This window comes from Haliotis rubra, unplaced genomic scaffold (genome assembly GCF_003918875.1).
Source record: "Haliotis rubra isolate DU_JTF1 unplaced genomic scaffold, ASM391887v1 Scf34, whole genome shotgun sequence".
Lineage (NCBI taxonomy): Eukaryota > Metazoa > Mollusca > Gastropoda > Lepetellida > Haliotidae > Haliotis > Haliotis rubra.
The window spans coordinates 1,580,860-1,604,589 of record NW_025767013.1 but is presented as its reverse complement, the minus strand read 5'-3'; the positions used below and the strand labels follow the sequence as shown (position 1 = coordinate 1,604,589).

Sequence of the window (23,730 nt, the reverse complement as noted above, 5' to 3'; positions counted from 1 at the left end):
AAAACATCATTTTCTTCATCTTAATTTCCCTTCAGAGCATATTAATTGAGTTCATTTCAAGCAATTTCCTTTTACCATACAAATCCCAACCAAATACAGAAGAAGTAATTTGTCTCATGGAAGATAATTTGGTCCTTGTTCAAAGGTCGGAGGCGATATGTCTCTGGCGACAATACTCTGCCCTTCATTAGGATATAGCTTAATTGCATCATGTGACCTTCAGATACTAATCTGACCTTGAGTCAAATGGATTTGCAATTTATGTGTAAATGATCTCATAGATAGCTTTTGATATATGGCTTGTCAGATGTAAGTACTACAATGGTCAGGACTATGTGGTAAAAAAGTAGAGATTCAACATAAATTTTAACAAAATGTACTCTGAAATATGTAATGAGTAAAAAGATATTGGTTTTGGGTTTGTAACTGAGTGTGTGAGTGAGTAAGTAACAGTAAATAACTGTGGGTGAGTGGTTGTGTTTGAGGATTAACTATTTACGATACATCACACCATATTGGTTTAATTTCTCTAATATAAGCCAAAAGATATTGGATTTTGGTTGGTGGGTGGTGGCTGGTTGGTGCGTTTGTTGAGTGAGTGAGTGAGTGAGTGAGTGAGTGAGTGAGTGAGTGAGTGAGTGAGTGAGTGAGTGAGTGAGTGAGTGAGTGAGTGAGTGAGTGAGTGAGTGAGTGAGTGATAAAAGCTGGTTTGGAATTGAAGCAAGAGGAATAAGTGACTTTGGTTTTCAGAAATATTTAAAACATAATGGTACCTAGATCAGGAGTCAAACTCAGTCCTTTTGGTGTGACAAGCCAACACTTTAGCAACTAGGCTACACCATACAAGCAAGGATGAAAAACTGAGCAATGGGCATGATAATTATCTTGTTACATATTTGCCAGAATTTCTAACAGGCAAATCAACCTTCACAAAACAGAAATTGACCACATGCCAGGTTGCACATAAACATGCAATTCATTCCACTTCAAGATAACTATCATTCAAGAAATTATATAAATGTCACTCATGGAACCTGAAAATATTCCAAAATTTATCAGTCCCTAGCATTGTGCTGTAAAAACATGTGTCTAGTAGAATGTTTAAGACCACGGTAAACATCCAAAGGAGGACCATGCTCCTTAAAGTGGATGTCAAGGAAAAGCTATCAAACCAGCCAGAATCACATAAAAATCTGCTTTTGGAAACAAGGTCTGTCATAAAAATTGCATCCTTGGTGTAGAAAAGCTGTGTAATTGTTCCATGAAATGATTGTTGAGATCTTTAAGATCATTCTGATTTCCAGGTGAAGAAATGAGAAGCAATAAAGAAAACATAACTCCTTGTTTATTGTCGTTCATATCCTTATTACAGTTAAAGACTGAGTTTGGTGTTACATCACCTTGAGCAGTATATCAGTTATACCAGTGGATGTCAACTTGATGTGAGATGAAAACCCAAAGTCATGCAACTCTCAGACATACATCCTTTCACATTTCTATTCAGAGTGAGTGATTATGGTTTTATGCCGCTTTTAGCAATATTCCAGCAATATCGCGGCGGGAGACACCAGAAATGGGCTTCACACATGGTACCCATATGCATGTGGGAAATCGAACCCGGTTTTTCAGCTTTAAGAAAGGAAGCTTTAACAATTAGGCTACCCAACTGCCCCTAATTCTACTGGGATATGTCAGTAATGTTAGCAGTAATGCCTACAAAGAAGACCTTGAAAGTCTCCTGTAATGACAGACCAAATAATTTTCTTGTGTTTTTTATGGATTTTCTTCAGAAAACCTTGCTTGTTTTTTTATGGATTTTCTTCAGTTTCTTCACCTGGTATCACCACCATTTCACAGTTATGACACAAGCTCAGGACAGCCATGTACAATCTACTGAGCCTTGGGATCAACATCGTAAAAATGTGGCAAGGGTTTTGTATCTTGTGTTTATTGGAGAGGCAGTCACAAAACAAAAACTGAAAAATGTTGTCAGTTTTGAGCTTAGCTAAATTCCCAAGAAACCATCATGTAAGAAATAGCAAAATACAAATACACAAAAACAAACAAAATACAAATACACCAAACAAACATATCTGCCTTCATTAACAGCATTTAAATATTTTGTTCCTTCTACTTGTGAAGCAAATTAGGACAGGCACATTTACAGACTATGAGAATATATTAGTGTTGGTTAAAATCTCATAACTGATGATTGGTCCATTACAACCGATCAATAATCGAAAATAATTGGTTAGCATCATTTATCAAATGTTCCTCTTATCTTTGTAAATGCACAAAAACAAAAACAAAAATAAAGAAAAAACAAATAGTTCTTTGAGTTGTTGTTAAATTGCACAAAATGCATTTATAAAAGGAGGACTAGCATGTTCGGAACATAATTTTTCTGAAGATTTTTAGATAAATTTAATCATGACTTGGAACGTAGTGCTTATGAAATGTAAATTGAATGACACAGACAAAACCAACCTGGTGAAAAATATTGTTAATGCAAACAAGTGTTCCAAAATTGTTTGTGTTCGATTATGCGAAAATATGTTCGATTGCTTGGTTGTCTAGTCAGTGCAACCAATCTTCGATTATTTCAATTGATTCTACCACCACTAGAATATATATGTTTTGAAAAACATTGAATATGGTAAAAGCCATAAAACTAAAAGCTTCAGATACTCAAAAAAAAAATAGACTCTATCTGAAACAAAAAATGAGTTCAAGTTAATTGACAAAGAAACTGTATGCCCTCATCCATTTTTCATGAAACCATGATAGGAGAGTTTACCGTTTACTGTTTCAGCCATTAGTTGATATCATAAATGGTTAATCGGTGTTATCGTGACATATATATGTTCTCAAAGAAAACGAAGGTAAACGAATTAACTGATTTTTTAATGAACCTCACTTAAGCAAATGTATTCAAAACCATTATATGTAATTATCTAAGTAATTCATAATTTAGCTGTAAATCATTGCAATGTGTTATAAAATATTAATGTCATAATACTCAATTTATCTATGATATTTAACTTAAATATACAATTGAAACATCACAGAAAACAACAGTAATTACTTCATTAACCTTTACAATCACACATAGATAGCCCTTAGTTCAGGTTGGTCGGTTTGCCAAGTGGAGAAAGTTTTTTAGCATTGCATTTCATTGACTGGGTTCATTGACTTTGTACATGACATGCATGTGTGTGTGTGTGCGTGTGCGTGCGTGAGCATGTGCGCTCGTGCGTGTGTGTGGTAACTTACATTGTACATGCTTCTCCATAAAAATCATCATCACCCCCTCTAGCCATAGATTATGAATGGTCCCTAAGCTAAATATTATCCATAAAGACCTTCAACCTAAATATTCATCACCTTTTTGAAGTTTTGGAAACAGGCAAGTACACCCCTACACAAATTCTGTCAGCACAGGACTATCTCACAGTATCTCAATCACAACAAATATCATCAAAATTTGTATTTTGTTCATTTTTATTCATTTGAAATCATTCAAATAACAATAAGCATTCAATTAGAAATGAATGGAAAATATGTTACTCTCATCAGCTGATCTGTAAATTGCAAATTTAAATTCCTGCAGCTTCTACTTCAGAGTTTCAGAACTGATCAAGCAAGAAGCATGGTCCCTAACTATCATACGCTGTAAGAATCAAACTGGGTACTGTGCATGGCAGCTACCTCCAGGGATGTATGGACTGTCAGTGTCAGACAGAAGGTCAGTGGGATTTCATTACCTAAGTATATAGACATCAAAGGAAGACACATTCTAATTTGCCATTGATTTTGTGGACATGATCATTCATTAGAAAGAGTATCACCCATGCAGGTGTTTCAGTGTGGAAACATAAATATTTCTTTCAATAAGTTTCCCCTTTTGTAAGGGAAATTCAACAGGTGGGGAGAGAAATCAATACTTGTCACACATGAAGATTTGTAAGGAGTGAGTGGAACTATACGGTATATGTACTGACATATAAAGACGTCAAGCATTTTGTCTACAGGCTTCCGTTAACCTCTCAATGTAAAGTGCAGTCAAAATATACCCCAAACATAACAACCTTAGTCTGTTGTGTGTGCTAACACTCAGATCATCATTGTAAATATGTTCCCAGCTCATCTCTCGCCAAGCCACAGCAAGTATTTTTGTGATGTCGATATTTCCTCTTTGGGCCTAGGGGGCCCACTAGAGCACAGCAGATTTCAACAGGCTGTTTAGAAGTCATAAAATTGCCTGCGAGAGGTATGTGGCAGCTCAAACAGCCCCAACAACTGCAAGTTTCTTGTGGAAGATCCACGAAGCGCCTGTAGCAAAGCATGAAGGGCTCCTAACGTGTCTTCTTCTGGTTCCACCATTGCCGCCAGCAACAATGGTAAAATAACAAACAATAATTACTTGTTAGGCTTCCCTACAGTTCCCTTTGGACATGACACTAACAGAGCATAAGAATTATCATATGTTCCAAATACAATTAAGATGTACAGAATAAAATATTTATCATTTCAAACTGGGTAATTAAAACTGTAAGAAACATTCCCCTTGTGTTATTATTGCATTAATTTTCTGAATCAAATGACTTCTGAACAGAAATCATCCAAAATTTAAAATAGTTTTGAAGCAAAGGTAATTCATCCATACATTAACTATGAGGTTAGAAAAAAACTTCAAAGTTCTGCAATTTGTACATCTGAACAAATGTGATATTAACCCAATTCACATAAATACGGAAACATATATCAAAAGCCCACATAACCAATATTTTGAATGAATGAAATGTCAACATGTTTTCTGAAGTGTTTGTTATTTCCACAGACTCAACAGGAAACACAACCCTAGGAACAGCAACAGCAGCACTCTACAGGTTCACAGCATGCACACAGCGCTGCGGTGAGCTCCTGCACAGCCCAGCTTGTGTGTCTGTATGTGCCCCCTCTATGCCCTCAACATCTGTTGTTTCACAAAGGAAACCTTAGTTTATGCAAGCTTTTGTCTTTTATCGCAAACAACAGGTCTGTGAGAATGTCTTGGACCTGATCCTCTAGCTGACGTAGTTCCATTGAATCTCTGAACAGAGACCACCTCTAATTACTGACAACTATGTGGAGACTGCCTCAGCGTGAACTAGAGGAACATCTAATGAAGACTTTACAGAGGCTGAGCAAGGAGGGAAAAACATCCATGGTCTTGCTAACTTCATTAATTCCTTGGCATTTGAGTGTTTGTTGTCAGTGCCTGTTGGTGTAATTCTCAACCAGGACCAAACAAACCACTCAAAATGTCATTGTATCTTGACAAAAACCAGAAAATATCTCCCTGTCTCGAATGGAATTCAATTTGCTGTTGTGTTCAACTTGCAACAGATATTGGGTGTACATCTTCTGATCATATATCAACCAGAAGTGTTTGTAAATGTTTTTTTTTTTTAAGCTCATACACACATTTTGAATCCATTGTTTGAACTCAAAACAGATCTATGTTAAAATTGAAGTATTAGACCCACAAATGCATTAATTAATTGTCTTTTGACGATGACAGTTTTCTTCTGAGTGAGATTGTTTCAAACAAATACAGAATAGTGTTCAAAAATGACATTATTCATATGAATACATTTAGGACATAAACATACTGTGTTGGAAAACCAGAGGTATCTAACGAAATTATAATAGCTCTAAATTTGATTTAATACCGAACGCGTAGCGTGAGGTTGTAAATAATTTTTTTTAGAGCTATTATAATTTCGTTATATACTTCTGATTTTCCAACACAGTACGTTTATCTCCATTCTACCATAACTGCGTTATTAAGATTTTGCAAAAAATACATACTGTGTTGGAAAATCAGAGGTATGTAACCTGATTATATACCTCTGAATGACTTTGATTAACCAATCACAATCCAGTATTTACTGAAGTCATGGTAGAATGATGGATGAGCAAAACAGAATCAAGAGGTCATTGTGTTAATAAGCATTGGCTAAATATTGACAGGACACTGATATAACGTGCAAAAACGTTTATTTGATAATAAATGGAAGTAAATAGGGTGTCGTGAAAATTCTGAAAGGCATCAGGGAAATTCCCTGAAGAAAACGTTTTCATTAAACAGGATATGAGGAAGTTTTTTCTTCTTTGTTTCCCCAGCTTTGAGTGACATCTCTGACTTTCGATAGATAATCGTATAGTGGCATTGAAGGACTAAATTTCCAACACAACTTTGATAATTATGGCTCAGATCCTATTTTGCTTGTGATAGTGTCAGAGTATACATCAAAAGTAAAAACATATGGGCTCCATTAGCTATTCTGATTGTAACTGACCATGCTTACGATATCCATGAACACCTGGTGTCATGCATTTCCAGTGATCAATTCACATAACTGATTACCACCGACCTTGCTGTTTTTGTGTGTGAACACCTGGTGTCATCAAAGGTGAGGTGAGGTGAAATTGGGTTTAATGTCGTACTTGAGAATATTTCGCTCATATGACGATGTGCATGCGAGTGTATGTGTATGTGCTGCTGCTTGTACTAGCCCAGATTTAAGCTGGTTTTATAGTGCTAGCTCACTGAGATACCATGCCACAGTGAAGCATGAATACCCTACTCAGACACATTATACTGACTCCCGAGCTGACCAAACCTTGTTGTACCCATTAATGCCGAGCGCCAGACAGGGACCAACAAGTACCATATTTTAATGTCTTTTGGTATGACGCGGTCGGGGATTGAACCCACGACCTTCAGCTCTCCCGGGCGGACGCTCTTACCACTACACCACAGAAGCGGTTCGTGTCATCAAAGGAATGACAGTTATATATTTATATAATCGATTGTTAATGACAGTACTGACCATTTTAGAACACATGGTGTCCTCACTGGTTTTAGTGATCCACGCAAATGATTGACCACTATTTGCCTTTATGACCAAGGGGATAATTTTAGTGGTTATTCTACACAGTTGATATTTTATATTTAACAGCAGGAATCAACTTAAGATATGCACATATATTCATAACATGTTCATCATATTAAACAAAAAGGGAATCATGCAAAACAAACAATTCAAAACTATTGTATTTTATGACTGACTTTTTACAAAGTTTTCATATGTTTAAGAAAAATACAACCATAAAAATATGAGCTGATCCGCCCTGTCCTCTTTCTACACCATATACTTGCAAACAGTCTTTGGGGAGAGAAGATTTAAAACATTCCACCTGAGAATACTTAACAACTATTAAAACTGCCTTCTTGACAGTAACCCATTCTCGAGGAACACAAAACATAATTGATTCTGCAGAAAAAAGATAACGTATGAATCGTTTTGGATGCAGATTGCATTTTGAGAAAATTCTCTGCTTTCATACATAAATCCATATCCAATTTTGCTGAAATGCATTTTCTGGCAGCCAAACTAACATATGAAGAAGCAAAATGTAAATATATTTAGAAAACATCTTCAGAACATTTTGAGTTGCATGAAAGAGGCAAATTTACAACAAAACTGTGTTCATTAGGGATGAACAGGATGAAATTGATAGGCTTGTTCCATAGGTATTAGTTTGCGCAAGCCATTTAAAACTGCTTCAGAATAGATCAGGTATTCTCTGTTTTCTTTACTTTTCTTTGTTGAAGAACCCATACAGCTAAAGGTAATTAACCTTTCACAAAATAAGTGCCTGTAATTACTTGACACAAACAATTACTGGTTATTAACCAATAACTGATGAAGGGCCATTACTATGCCCTTTTTAGTACTGCCATAATGAGTGTTTTAGGGAGTACCCATAATATCAGTTGACATATGTCAAATTATGTGTCATCTATGTCAAAGTATATGGCCAATTAGGTCTACGCAGCTTAATTCCTGGGCCCTGTAAAACCAAATTCCAGAGCCTTTCAGGAGTATACCTGCCATCAATAAACATGGCTTTTCCAGAACGGAAGTAGTGTCAAGTGTAAGGTGAAACCTACAGGGCAGGATATGTTCGGCATTTTCTGAACACCTGGTGTGATCATTGTAAGTTAACATTAATTCTTGAAGAATACAGCTTAGTAATTTGTCACAATTCATTTTTTCAAATATGTTCTTTCTCTTGCGACAGAGGTACAAGTTATACCTTAAGTATACCCTTATTATAATAGGCATTACCTTCATTTTGCATTCTTGTCAGCACACTTGACTCTATGTCTAAACATCCATATCATGTTATATCTCAATGACAAAATTAGAATTGTGTCATTTGTTGAGGAAATATACATCACAAGTGCCAAGAAACAAAAATATGATCACACTGAGTGTTTTCTTTTATTTGCTAACTCTCCTGATCCAATACCTGTGCAAGAATTTCCCATTTCCTCCAGCGTGCATTTCAACTGTCTGATGGGATACTGCTGGCATTCACAGCCCAGTGTTGTCTCAATCAACATGTAGACTTAAGGAGCTGTTACTGTCGATGCTGCTCAAGATGAACAGACAACTAGCCCCCACTTGAGGCTATTTAATACAAGATTTTTGACATGAGTGATAAAAACATTTATCAGGAAGGGTAAATACCCTCCAACTATCCTCAACCCGGAACCACTGTCAGAGTTGATTCTTGCCTCCATCCATTAGCGAACAGCCCAGGTGGTCTGGATAGTCGCATAGCTCATATAGAGTTACCTGCCCTTGTCCTAAAGCTGCACATGTGCATGAGTGCACTCATATGTCTATATACCTGCAGCCACAACCGTGTAGAAAATGTGCATAGTTGCACTAAAGCTACTGGTGGTTGCACTCTAGGTTTCGAGGTGCCTGCATAAATGGTTTCCATTAAAAGCGTTGATGAACGAATCACGTCAGCTCTTGTGTTATTTACAACTGTAAATTCTGATTATAAATTCTATTACATGTGTTACACTGCTATAAATACATGCAAGCTATCAAGGATAAAAAAGCAACACAATGTTGTGTAAGGAGCTGATAAGAGTTTGCCAGTTGCTTGGAGAGATAGAGGAATAATGATTGGGAGGTACGATGGGTTCTGCGTAAACAACATCCGTTTTTAAATCCTTGATCCTGTACTTGTCCTGGCTCTGAACATTCAAAACAAACTGACATATGTAGGCCTCGTTAACATACAAACAACTAGTAGTTATAGGTGAGAAATGATCTGTTAATAAAATGAGTGAGTTGTGAGTGAGTATGGTTTTACACCCGCTCTGGGCAATATTCCAGCGATATAACAGCGGGGGACACCAGAAATAGGCTTCACACCTACATGGGAATCGAACCTGGGTCTTTCGCATGATGAGCGAACGCTTTAACCACAAGGTTACCCCACCACCCCTGTTAACAACATGACAAAACTTACGAAACAGGATTTATACTTGATTCAGAATTATCACAGTTAAGTGAACAAACAATCTCTTCAACATAAAACACATTCTGACTCCAGCAACGAGAAAGAATTACTTGATATCAACATAATTATCATTGATTGAACATCACAGATGTTGTCGATTTAATAACAGACATTGATTTAATATCACCTTTATCATTGATATAACAACAAGCTTAGATAATATTTCAAAATCATATACCACAATTAAATCATATCAAACACATATTTTCATGAGGTTCATTACAGCTTTTCAAGGTGGTGTAGATCCACTATATATCAATACAGTTTTCACACAACTAGTACACAGAGATTATTATTTCAATACATTTAAAACCCTGGCAACGCGTCAAGAAAATGGATATGAAATATGGGTCTTGTACACATCTTTAGCTAATTGTGTCTTGCCATAAATTAATTACTTCCCTGTGCAGGCGTAAGCATATTGAACAGGATTAAAGCTGAAAGGAGTACCTTCCTATAAAACTGTCTGCATAGTTTCCCCTGGTATATAATTGATTGCACTCTCTCAACACCAGCATCAGAGGATCTGAGACTGCAGTACCAAACAGATCATAGCTGTAGCAGATCCAATTCCATACACTGTGGGTTACCATGAATGGTGCCTATTTTAATAAACTAATTAGTCTTCTACAGCATATATGCTGCACCATAAGCAATGAAACCATGTGTGTCTGGACTGCTTCAAGTGAAATCTTTGGGTTATTAGAGTTTGGGGTGAAGAAATAATGTTGGTCTATATAATATGTCCATTTGTACTTAACCTCAGTGGGGCAGTGGAGTAGCCGAGTGGTAAAAGCATTCACTCATCACGACGAAGACCCGGGTTTGATTCCCCACATGGTAACAATGTGTGAAGCCCATTTCTGGTGTCCCCTGCTGTGATATTGCTGGAATATTGCTAAAAGTGGCGTAAAAGAAAACTCACTCACTATAACCACAGTGTTTGGGGACTATCATGTTACACTGTATATGCTCAAGCGGAAGTTTTTGTTTTCATTTTAAAACATGTATATTAGTCAGAGCTTTGTCTCATGCAAACAACAAATTATGTCAACTTCAGCAACATTGGTTGATAGTAGATGGATTGGTAGCCACACCATTTGGTAAGTTTCACTCCAAATTGTTTCTTGAGCTCCAGTCCTTCCCCCACAACAATGCCCATGAACACATTGCAGTTAAGGTAAGAGTCTTTGTTAAAAATATTTGTGTTCTTGCAGCAGTGAATGGGTACCAAACAGGGTGTGACCATTAATCTTCTAGTGCTTCATGAAGCAGTGTAGGCTATATGTTCCCCAGGGAGAATTAAATTCCCGTTATTACCGTTCAAGGATGAAATATTGTTATTGGAGGTAACCAGGTGCAGTAAACCAGTTCTGCCAATAACCTTGGAGTAAATCTTAGCCAGATTCATAACAGACAACATGCCAATAGCCAGGTTAACAAAGTTCCTTATAAACATCCATAATTTCTGCTATAGATTATTTTACCTTTTAAACTTTGAGGGGATTAGGAAGCTAATCAAACAAACATGGAGAACATCAATTTGCGTACACTGATCCACTTCTTATGTATGTTAACTATTGCAAAACATTCTGCTTTGTTTATTGTTTAACATACTGCACTTACCAATAGTTCACATATATGATGGCAGTCTGTAAATAATAAAGTCTGGACCAGACATTCCAGTGATTGGTGTCATGAGCATTGATCTATGCAACTAGGATACTAAAACATGCATCAACCAAAACAAACAGGTCTGACACCCAATATGATAAACAGGTCTGACACCCAATATGATAAACAGGTCTGACACCCAATATGATAAGCAGCCTCTTACAACAAGCAAAGGTTGCAGAACACTGATCTTTGCGGACAAAAAGATTCTGGTAACAAAATAATTATTCTATTTAATTATAATTAAAAAAAGGGCAGGAAAATCGAACAAAATAGACAATAATTTGTAGCAAATACGATTGTCACAAGGACCAAATGTCCACACCACCAACTGACAGGAGATGAATCAGTGTTGGAGACACCCTAAGCTATGACTTGGGGTTAAAATTTTCATTTCATTTTCTGTATGTGTCTGTGGAAACCACAGCATTAAGGCAACCATAACTGACTGACTGAGTTTGGTTTTACGCCACTTTTAGCAATATTCCAGCAACATCACGGAGGGGGACACCAGAAATGGGCTTCACACATTGTACCCATGTGGGGATTCGAACCCGGGTCTTCGGTGTGACAGGCCAACGCTTTAACCACTAGGCTACCCCACCGCCCTAAGGCAACCATAATCCAGAGGAAATGTTTACGCTATAATTATTATAACCATTCTTATTCAGGGACACATAACACAGCAAGAATATCTGTATGAGATTTTTAAATAGAAAGACTGCAGTTTCACATTCTGAATGGCATAGTTCATGTTGTACCTTGGTTTGTCAATACTTTCAAAGAAATTGATGAATACAGAATAAAAATATTGATACACTCTGGAGCTTATGACAGTTAATTAGGTTTCCATATTGAACAGCTTTGCAAAATTAATTTGATTTCTACAGAGAGGCATCAGAGTATATATTACTCACACAGAGTAATGATTAATGTAATGGAGCTTCATAAAAGTGGCTCAGGCCTAGTTAATCCTGTTAAAAACAAATGACTAATAAAATCAATGTGTTCAGTATTGGTTAGCCCCCGACACAAGCAATAACAAACACTGTCGAAACTGTTCCGCAACACATTCATCACTGTACACGCTATGACAGACTTATATACCAAAAAATGTGAGCAACAGGACCAGGTGCAAGGTTGTTTTTTTTCATTTCTTTAAAAAATCCCAGACAAATTAAGTGAAGTATGCCAGGTTATGCAGACTGCTACTGCCAGCATTGAAATTTTCTGCACAGCAGTAAATTTAGTAGGATATTAGGGGCTATATTTGCTAGCTTTTGAAAGTCAAATATGTTGAAACAAACGGCTAATTACTACGTCGTAAATATTTCATTACTGACGATGCTACGCCAAGGGCCACAACTGTGTAAATAATCAGTCGTGTTTGTTTTGGAAACATTTCAAACAGCAAATATAATAGAATCCTCAAAACTTGCTTGTAAAAGATTAAGAATATATCTTTTGAAACATTTCTTGTTTTGTTTTATTGCTTATACTGTGTCAGTTTTTACAGTAAAACACACACTTTACTGAGAAAAAATGTTACTGAAAGAGTGAGTGTGGTTTCACTCAATATGTATTTACAATTTTCTATGACATATTTGTTGGAGGAAACCAAGAATGGGATTAGAACATATTTGGGGAAATGCTTATACATAAGGCTAATGGTCAGAGCCTTTAACGTCAAATTCATCCTACAAGATCATGTGTCCATATATATTGAGACCATAGTAACTGATTCTTTTGTATTTGAATATATTCACATATGAAAAAAAGGTGCAAAATTCTACACTCAATCACAAGAAATTGCTCCTAAAATCAGAGTCCTTCTTATGATCCCAACTATACCATGAGCAAGTGTTTATGAATAACTATCAAATATTGATGATATAATGTGTTTTTGAAAAGGTGAGCTGCTGAACTAGTGGCACTAATCACAAACACATGCAAAGGCAAGACAACTGTCAGCCTGAACAAAACAGCGAAACATATGGAACAATTCAAGCTATGGAATTGCATCAGAAATTATTTTTGTCAAACTTGGAAATGTCCTCCACACATGTTCCACAAAATGTCTTGAAAGCTTTACATTTAAAGGCGTTTAAACAAACAAACTTTTTCAAAATCGTATGACTCTCTTTGAACTATCTTCATAACACACTCAAACAAGGGGTAACAAAGTACAACATTTTGTATCACATGAATGCAAACAACCTTCCATAGAGAAGTGGTCGTTATCAAAATGGACATATTTTGTAACCCTGGACACTGAAATAGACCATCCACACGAACTGTTTCCCTTCAGGCGAGCCGAGTCCGGTTCACCAGTGTCTGTTATCCTCGCAGGAAATGTACCAACTATGCAATTTGGTCTGAATTAGACATTAATATCTATGTACAAGAACAGACATACCACTAGGGGTAGACACAGGGCTGCATGGCACAGAGACAAAATGGAGTCATTCTCATATAATGGAAACAGCAGTGGTAATTGTCCATACAAGTTATTCCAGGAACATGCACTGCTGTGCAGTTGGTGCATGGATTTCAGGAATATTGTTGACCGCTTCCAATGCAATGTATGCCACATAATGGTTTAATTGTGCAATTAATTAGCACGTGTTCAAGTTCAGGATCCAGATGTGGTCACATCAGAACCCATTTTGTTACCTATCACCAGATGCAGGAAATTATTGGCAGGTTTTTCCCTGGTTTGAACAGTGCTTTTACATCGAGACTTGACCTCCATGCTGCTCAATGGAATACCATCATCAACATCTTACATATCTTGTTCCATCTGCGCATGTTTTACTTGTAAAATTCAGTAACAATATCCAGACAGAAATACACCGAATTCTCAACATATGCCGAACGCCCCGAGTGTGTTCAGTATCAAAAACAAGCTGAACGGCCTCACTTTCATCCAATTCTTATTTTCCTGATACCATTTGCACCAGTCTGACAGATATTGCAAGATTCATTTGTTTATTTTGCTAAAAATGTGATTAGAGGCAGACCGGGAGTCTTAAATATTTGTAGGAAATCAAGTGCATTCCTGTAAACACAAAATGATTGAGTAATCTGGTCTAGTGCTTTCGATTACGATATGTGTTTAGTTTATTCACAAGTGATAAAGCTATCACCCTGCTGCATCCTTTGAAATCCCTTTTCATTATGAAATTGCCTCGCTTTCATGTATGAAATCTATCATCCATTAACCCTTGCACTGTCATGAAGTTTCTCATTGAATTGAGTAAAGTATATGTTATAAGCTGAATTCAAGAACATTAAAACTTATCACATTTTTAATGGTTTTGTGTTTTTAATTTAGTATTCATAATTAAAATATCATGTTTTCATGTGTGGCAGAAACATCGAGTTAATGTCATTAACAGTTTCAGGGGAGTTATAATTAAACCATTACTCATCAAAGAAAGCTGATAGTTGGGAGTATATTATTCTTTTGAACATTTTTAGGACTATCTTCTGACAGATAATAACTTACACTTTGAAATCTGCAGCTTTCTTAGATTTGGCAGTTTATGTATTGAAGACGTATCATCAAGTTTTTGCTTGGAGTTTTTCTTTCGAAAACCTCAGAGTGATGAATAGTTTAGCTCATGCACCAAAGAAACTTGCTCAAAATCAATAGTATAAATTAATATGTTCAAGTAATTTTGCCATTGCAATACATCAAATTCGAGAAATGTCATTTTAACATCTTAAAAGATTAAATTCTCATACCTTAAAAACATATCCTTTTTAAAAATTACTTCAAGAGAAATAGGCCGACGTGCAATCTCTTTTAATGTAATGCATAATTCTATTTGAGACTGTCTCAAATCACAGCTGCATTGCATCAAGAGAAACAATGCTTTAAAAAGAAACGCCAAGCATATTGCCATGTGTGAGTGAACAGAGGCTGGATTGTTGTTATATTGATTGGTGCGAAGTCTCTTCATAGCAATTTAAAGATCACTGTGACTTAAACACCCGCTCATGCCAAATGAACAAAGTGGAAAGTACTTTCACCTTGAAGTTGCCCAGCTTTGAGAGCAGCGAGGGACCCTTTTACGCAATACCAAACCACTGGGAGATCATCTTAACTGAATAGACTCACCTCTGTTGGTGGTAACAGGCTTGGCTATTGTCTATGCTGTGTTTGATGTGGAATTAATTCCATTAGCTAGAAAACGACATGTTCCAGAACAGTCAAAAGTGGATATATAACTCGAAGACATTGAGTTTGGTCCTCAGGCAATGGCTCTTTGCTTTTGTCACACAAATGACAAACAGTTAGATCAGAGTCATTCTGACCTACAAAACTAGACCACTATACCCAGACACTTAACTGTTCAATATAGGACTTTAATCAAGGAACCGATACAATAACAGATGTGATGTCCATTCTGGACATCTTCATTAACCTTTAAGCACAGATGTAAAACATTGATTCCTGTTCTGCCATCAGTTCAATTCAATGTAAAAAATATATTCTTGTCAACTATCAACAACAAATTAAATCAATAATCATAAAACAGAAAAAATATTTATCTGATCTTTTTATAAGTCCAAGTGAATCAATGCCTATGTTGGAGAGTCTTATCATGTTTATTCACTGAATATACTATGTGCCTAAACACTGACTATCTGGTTGTGGGAAACTTTATGCGTATCCACACACAGTACGAGGGATTTGGTAGTGAGACAATATTGTTCTACTGATTAAAAGCAGTTACATACACCAGACTTCGTGTTAAATAAGTATCAGGGCTTTTCCTTAAAATAACATATCCCTTCTCAGACTTTTGATTCAATTCTGACGGGACATGGAGAGCTTTTCGTAGTACCGGTGATCCTTACATCAATACGTCAATATAATCATGGAGTTATTCATGATATGGCAACCCTCAGTCTTACATGATCACATCCTTTGCGATCAACACTGTCATTTACCACATCTTGTACGGAAAGGATAATTACTGGCTAAAAAAACATGTTTTTCATATTTTTGTAATTGGACATGACATGTTGCTAGCATGCTGATATTACTGATTGAATATTTTTGACATATGTTACAATGCAAAACTGCAGATGTTGTTATGCCAGATTTCAACTGCTGAAATAATCCAGATATTCCAAAGCCCACTTCTTCTGCCATAAACTATTGATTTCATAACATGCTACATGGATGGGTTTTATTAATATGGCCATGATCCCACTGAGATATGATATTTGCATGACTAATCTTGTGTCATGTACAAATACTGTCATAATTGTTCATGCATGATAATATTTAATTTTTGTCATGTCAACTATTGTTCTGCAAGATCGCTAACAGGAAAGGGTAGAATTTGGGCATAACTTGCGCAATGTTAATAAACTGTTGTAGTAGTAATAAACTTTCACTATGGTAATAAACTTTCACTATGCTAATCTCCCCATCCCCATCCCATGATATTGCTGGAATATTGCTAAACTCACTCACTCACTCACTTCACTAATAAACTTTCATTATGATAACAAACTTTCACTATGGTAATAAACTTTCACTACACTAACAAGCTTTCACTATAGTAATAACTTTCACTATGGTAACAAATTTTCATTATGGTAATAAACTTTTGCCATGGTAACATCAAGCACCATGTTATGGTCTTACAGAATGATGCATGCCAGAGACTGAAACAGTAACATTCCACTCCAGACATTCCATCAATCACACTACATAAGCAATACAGTAATATTTAAGTAATACAGTTCGCTCTACCACCATGTATAGTGTAATAAAACACACTTTCGCCCTGAACTATTATAGTTAAAGTACGAGGACTCTTTAGTTTCTGCAAACCAAGAAACGGAACGCAACGGAGTAGTTTACTGTAGGAGGCCGTATGAGGCGATGACAACTGACATGCATCGTGACGTTGCTTACATTGTGACGTAATGTAAAATGGTTCGATTACGAGGGGGCACACTAGAATGGCGCAGTGATGGGATAACGTCATTCAATTGGTACGTCATCAAAAAACTATACCTTTATTGTCTGATAATGTATTTTTTGTTCGATTGTTCTAACCGCTAAGCATCTTAGAAAAGTATTTTGAAGTGTCCTGAATTGAAATATATTGTTATATTTCTCCTCGTCTGGCAATCTGTGATGAAAGAAAGTACTTATTGGAGTGATATCAATACATGTTCATTTTTGATGCCCAAACTGTTCATGGTCTAATTCTGTAGATGTAAACACTACAGTGATTAAGTATACTTAGGTGTCCTAAACAGACATCATTATTATAGGATATTAATATAGGGCACATATCCACGCAACTAGTACATGCTCAAGGCGCTGGTATTTTTCCCCCTCCATTATTGGATGTCATTCTCAACGGCACATCGTATTATCAATATCAACTCACTGGGGAGCATACAACTCTTGCAGCCACTAGGCTCACCGAGTTATTGTGGCTTTCCCATCCTTACAAGGTACCCATTCACAGCTGGGTGGACTGGGACACATAGTCACAGTACTTTATCCAAGTTTGCTGCCCGTTGATGTACCCCCAACTAGGTGTTTGCACGTATTAATGTGCCAACCATCTGGTCATATACCAATGGATTTGTAGGTTCTTTTATGTGCACGGGGTTGTGTACTGTACACTAGGGGTTGTGACAACAATGAAATTGATGTGTATCTCTGAGTTTAGCAGTCTGTGATGGAAACGAATACAAAAGTACTTACTGGCGTGATTTCAATATATTTTCATTCTTGAAACCAAACTGTCCATAGTCTAGTAGCTTATATGTCAAAATAGTGATGATTTCTTTTTACTGCCAGTCCATATAACTTAATGAACTAATGATCTTTTAACTTGTCGCTGGTTTTTGTACTGTCTCTATATATTCTATTTCAATGTCAAGTGTTCTCGTCACGATATGGCTGAAATATTGCCGATGTGACGTTAAATAATAACTCACTCACTAACTCACTCTTTTAACTTGTCATCGATGAAGTACCATCAGGTGATGGTCAACTGAAATTCTATGGTAGTGCCATCAATCATTACATCCTTAGTGAGAAATATATTATTAATATTGCTTTATTGACCTACTGACAGGCTATAATGGAAAACTTACAACACCTCCCAATATCAACATCATAAATGTGATATCTTGGACTATGTACAGAACAATGACTCAACTCTTTGAACCATGATACTAAACAAACATGATATTTTGATCCTTCCTGTTTGAACTGAACTACACCATATCCTGATGAAAATTGAGGCTACCCCTTTTATGCCCTTTTCAGCATTCCACTGAATAAATTACCTTTTCCATTTCCTGTGTTGTATTTGCAAAGAGTGCCATGAAATTTTGTATTAGGAAAGTATTGGGAACTTCCTTTTCACCATATTCCAATTCCAGTTCTAACTGAAATGACTGTTTGATGTTTGTATGGGTCATAAGCTTCTAATGATATTTGCACATTTTCACACTGAATGATCCAAGTTCAAAATGGGGGTATGCCGTTAATATCTCGCGAGATCACAAACGACTTAAAAAATCAATAACAATTGTCATTATATTCAATATCGAGACCTTTGATGCATTGCGTCATGTAAGCGTGTTTTGCATAATACTCATCAGCTGGAACAATCACATTGTCACGGAATGCCCGGAGAACCGAATTGTGCTTTTAATACTACATGTATATGGCTTTCATATGGATCACTGATTTAAATATGAACAAAAGATGTTTTGTTTTTATAAAAGCATGATTCTGTTAAGTGAAGCTGCATTATATGCCTCTATTACTGCACTATTGGGAGATGTATGTATAAATTATTGATTTGACTAAAAACAATCTTATCATTCTTGAAGTAGCTGGGCCATATATCAAAGAGAATTCTTTTATCATTTTATCAATTTACATACTTCCTTAAACTCAGACCGTTCATAACAAAATCTGCATGTAATTCATGAAGTAGTGAATTGTACACATGGAAAATTTAAATTTATTGCCATAGAAACAAATTCAAATAATTGGGAAACTAAAAATCTTGAAGTGAAAAGATTTCAATGAATACCTCCCACGGCCTGTCTTTGCTAAACCTATACAAAAACAGTTGCTTCATCCCAGTTTCAAAATGAGCATTTGAATTTCAAAATACAATATTTCATTCTAATAATCGCTATGAAGCACACAACACCAGCATGATTTCAAAAAGAGGCTAATTTTATGAAATATTTAAAGAGTTTTGGATAATTATATGAAAAAGCAACGTAGGTTTTAATATTGGTAATTGAGTTTGTCTGCCTAAATAATGCACATGAGGTCAGTTGAGTGAGTGGGTGAGTGGGTGAGCAGGTGAGGGAGTATGGTTTTACGCCGCTTTTAGCAATATTCCAGCAATATCATGGCAGGGGACACCAGAAATAGGCTTCATACATTATACCCATGTCAGGAATTGAACTCGGGTCTTCAGTGTGATATGTGGAGTAGGGCTGCAACGATTTGGTTCGATTTATCGAAAATCGAAACTGACACCTTAGTATCGATTTTCGATAACCATTATCACTATATCGATTCAATATTTGAATATTGTTTAAACACCGCAGTACGTATTTTTGACTCCAACTCGAGCAGCTCAAATCAGGCAAAACGTGATTGGTTGACGACGGGTTTATTATCCAATGAGAATCCTTGTTAATAGACATCGCCAAGTTAAGGATGGATTTCACGCTAAAAAAGCCGACTATGAGAGTTAAATGAAATGGGATGTGTTTACTTGTATGAACACTCGAAGTGAAAATGATCGTATTGAAGGTCCACAACTGAAAATCAAATCAAATTGAGGTCTGGGTGAATTGTTGCAAGTGTGGACGAGATGATAGATGAAATGAAAAATGGGAAATGTGTGAAATTGTGTGATTGTACTATTCCGACCATATCACTCGCAGGTGTTTGCAACAAGGTGAGTTCATCCTGCATCAGGTATCTATGGTACAAGTCCAAATAGCCAATTATATTGGACACCAATTTTGTCAAGTTTGGAAAAGTTGTCCATATGTCTACCATAATGTCTTACTGAGACCTTCAATATTGTAACCCACCATATAGCTCTAATATTGCTGAGTGCAGCGTTAAACAACAAACTACCAATCAATATTGAAACCTTGATGGAACAACTTCTGAGAAATATGAAGAATGACGTGTTAAGATTGCAACAGAGTGAGTGAGTAAATGTTGTTCTAAGCTGCATCTGGAATATTCACAGCTTGGTTGCAACAGAACAATTGTTTCTGTGACAGAAAAGAAATGCCATGGTCTCCAACAGAGATCCCATGACAAAAGATTGGCTTTGACAGATTGCATCTGTAGATAAAGATGATGGAACTCTATGGGGTATATAGGTAATGAATGACTGATGAATAAATCATTCAACAAACAATGGCATGGTGCTGGGTTCCTGCAAGACTTTAAATGGAATTCCCTGTGAAGAATGACAAATCCCATGGTAGACATGGGATATGCCAGGAATATTTGTTTGTTGGGCTAATAGTGTCATAGGGGACTCCAAATGAGAGTTAACTGTCATCTGATTGTGCTTTTCGTTCAAGATGACAGATCCAGGCGATCTTGGGAATTACAAACTCTTGAGACTTCACTGAATTAAATGCTGACCATTCCTCAGAGATCATTCGCTCTAACTACATTGTCGCTTGGTGGCAGTAAATCTTCTGAAAGGGATAGACATTCGCAGTGTATTCAGGAACTTTCTTTAACGTAACTTGGTGCATACAGAACTTAAGCGACCAAATTAAAGGGCTTTAAGGTTCTTTAATGCTTTGCTTTAACTCACTTTATTATGGAATGTTCCAACTAGATCCCCATAAGGGAATCCATGTGGAATTCACATATACACCAGTACATGACAAGAAATAAACATAGTAAGGTAATTGGTGAGTACATTTTACTACTTTTCTTGTACAATCAATTGCAAGCACACCCTGTTAATGAAGATTCCACAGGTAGGGCAAAATACCAACACTTTTCATAACATCTGGTATCATCACTATTTCATAATGATCATACAAACATACTTATGATCTTTTGGGATTTGTACAATAGGATCTGATTTCATTGGACATTTCTAATCATGGTGAGTGAGTTTAGTTTTACGCCACTTTTAGCAATGTTCAAGCAATATTCTGGTGAGGGACACCAGAAATGGGCTTCACATATTGTACCAATCTGGGGAATCAAACCCGGGTCTTCTGCATGGCGAGCAAATGCTTTAACCACTAGGCTACCCAATCACCTTCTGATGATCATGGAAATGGTTTAGTCACATTTATTCGACACTTTAACCAAAAGTCTGACTGTCTAAATTATTCTTGTCAAGTAAGAGCCAGAACACATTGTTATGATAAATAAATGTTACATATTGACATGAAATAAATCTGTTCATTTTTTCAGTGCTTCTCGGTGTCGTGGGGAGTGTTACAAATAACAAACTAATTCCATCCAGGTGTGACCTACCTGTTTCACATCTCTTTCACAGCAACAGGAAGGCTTTGTCATCATGTGTTACACATTATCTTTAATTTATATGCAAATCCTCTATCAATATCATTATCATAAAAATCCTCGATACATAAATAACAAAAATATCCAAAATATTGCCCGTCTGACGACATACACTTATCTAGAATAATATTTAATGAGAATATGCTCAGGTGATATTCTATTTTCACCCTGATAACTAAAATAAATGTTCATTTTGGTTTGAGTCGTATGAAATATGACCACAATGGGAACAGATCTTGCCACTTGTTTTGAAATGGCTGTTGAATAATGGCAAATAAAATCTGAAATTGGGACCTTAAGCGGATGCAATATGTGTGGGACTGGGTATTATGTTTCATGAATTGATGTCCCTGCCAATTGCAGCATTTATCATGAAATGTTTGCAAGGATGATACACATAAAAGATATGTATTTATGTATTATGTTTGTCTTTTCCCACCCACAAAAGTACTCATTGTAATCTGTCTACTGAGTGTGAGTGAGTGAGTTTAGTTTTATGCCACACTCAGTAATATTCCAGCTATATGGCAGCGGTCTGTAAATATTTGAGTCTGGACCAGACAATCCAATGATCAATAGCATGAGCATCGATCTGTGCAGTTGGGAACCAATGACATGTGTCAGCCAAGTCAGCGAACCTGACCACCCGATCCCGTTAGTCGCCTCTTACGACAAGCATGGGTTACTGAAGGCCAATATTCTAAACCGGACTTTCATGGGTATAATCTGTCTATTAAGCACTGCTATAACTTCTGCACTGTTGCAAACCTATTCACAAGACGTTTCACAGTTTTAATAAATATCAAATTAAAACTTACTAAAAATTAAAATTGACTAACTTTAATTGAGTCTGGACTTTTCAAAGTTACATTTCCACATAAAAATCCAATAAATGATATGATGGTTTATTGACTTTCATTTTCATACAAAAATAACTTCAAGGAATCACTGGCTATCTTGACAAGCTGCTTGATGGGTGAATGGTTGGAAGATTGACTTCACAGCAAACCTTGGATCGGTTTTGTACACAGCACACATTTGCCATCAATGTCCTGCTAACAGTACACTTATATAAGCATGGTATTTTTCCTGTTTACATAAAAGGATTTAATGTTATTGGTCCCACAGGACCCAGATAAGATATCTAGTGGATACTGCTGTACTATCTTACAGTGGTGGAGTTACCACCACTTCAACCCACTTGGGTCTCATTCCACTAAGCAACATAAACGCTATACCTATCATAAATCTTATGCTTACAACCATAATATGGACTTACGCTTGTTGTATTGCTAAGATCGCTATTGGAATCAGGCCCTTGGCACAGTTCTTCCCAGTGATCTTAGCACTACAGCTAACGTAAGTCAGCTTAAAGTATGAGAGTTATGAGAATTTCATACGATCGCTTTGTGAAAGGAGCCCTTTGATCCCAATTCAACAAAGGTCCATAGTGCTGTAACCATCGTAAGAGTCAAAGAAGGTGAGTTACAACAAACTTTCAGTAAGGTCTCTTAGTGGAATAAGACCAACGTTCATCATTTGCACAATAAACACACACTCACTAAACAGGAAATGTAACATAATTGCTGGGATTCAAATCCACGAGCATGGGATTTTAGGATGCTCATGGGTACAACTTCACAAAAAGAATTGCATCTCCCATGAAATTTGTCAACCTATGACCTTCATTAGCCATTGACAGACACAAGCAATATGGTCAGTGACCATTTTCTTTCAAGGTGACTTCCTCATTTGTTAATAAATAGCAGCCATTGAGAAACGTTCATCCAAATTTTTGTCAATTCTTGGAGGAAGATGAAGGTTACAGAATTATTTCCATGGATCCAGTTGGGACTTGAGAAAGTATTATCACAAACATCTGGTTTGATCATTTATATTTACAGCCACCATAGAGACATAACCACAAATGATGTTCCCATTAAAATGGGTGAAAACCTTGTCTCTGGTTTAACATCCACCCTGAAAAGCAGTCCGGTTGTAATTCAGCATTTCTCATTTTCTGG

At 36.5% G+C, this 23,730-nt stretch overlaps 1 protein-coding gene across 4 annotated transcripts in view; it reads right to left on the bottom strand.

The window, feature by feature from the left end:
- Positions 1-23,730, bottom strand: part of LOC124284587 (zwei Ig domain protein zig-8-like) — a 226,855-nt gene that overhangs the window by 113,702 nt on the left and 89,423 nt on the right. The gene's annotated exons all lie outside the window — the stretch shown is intronic.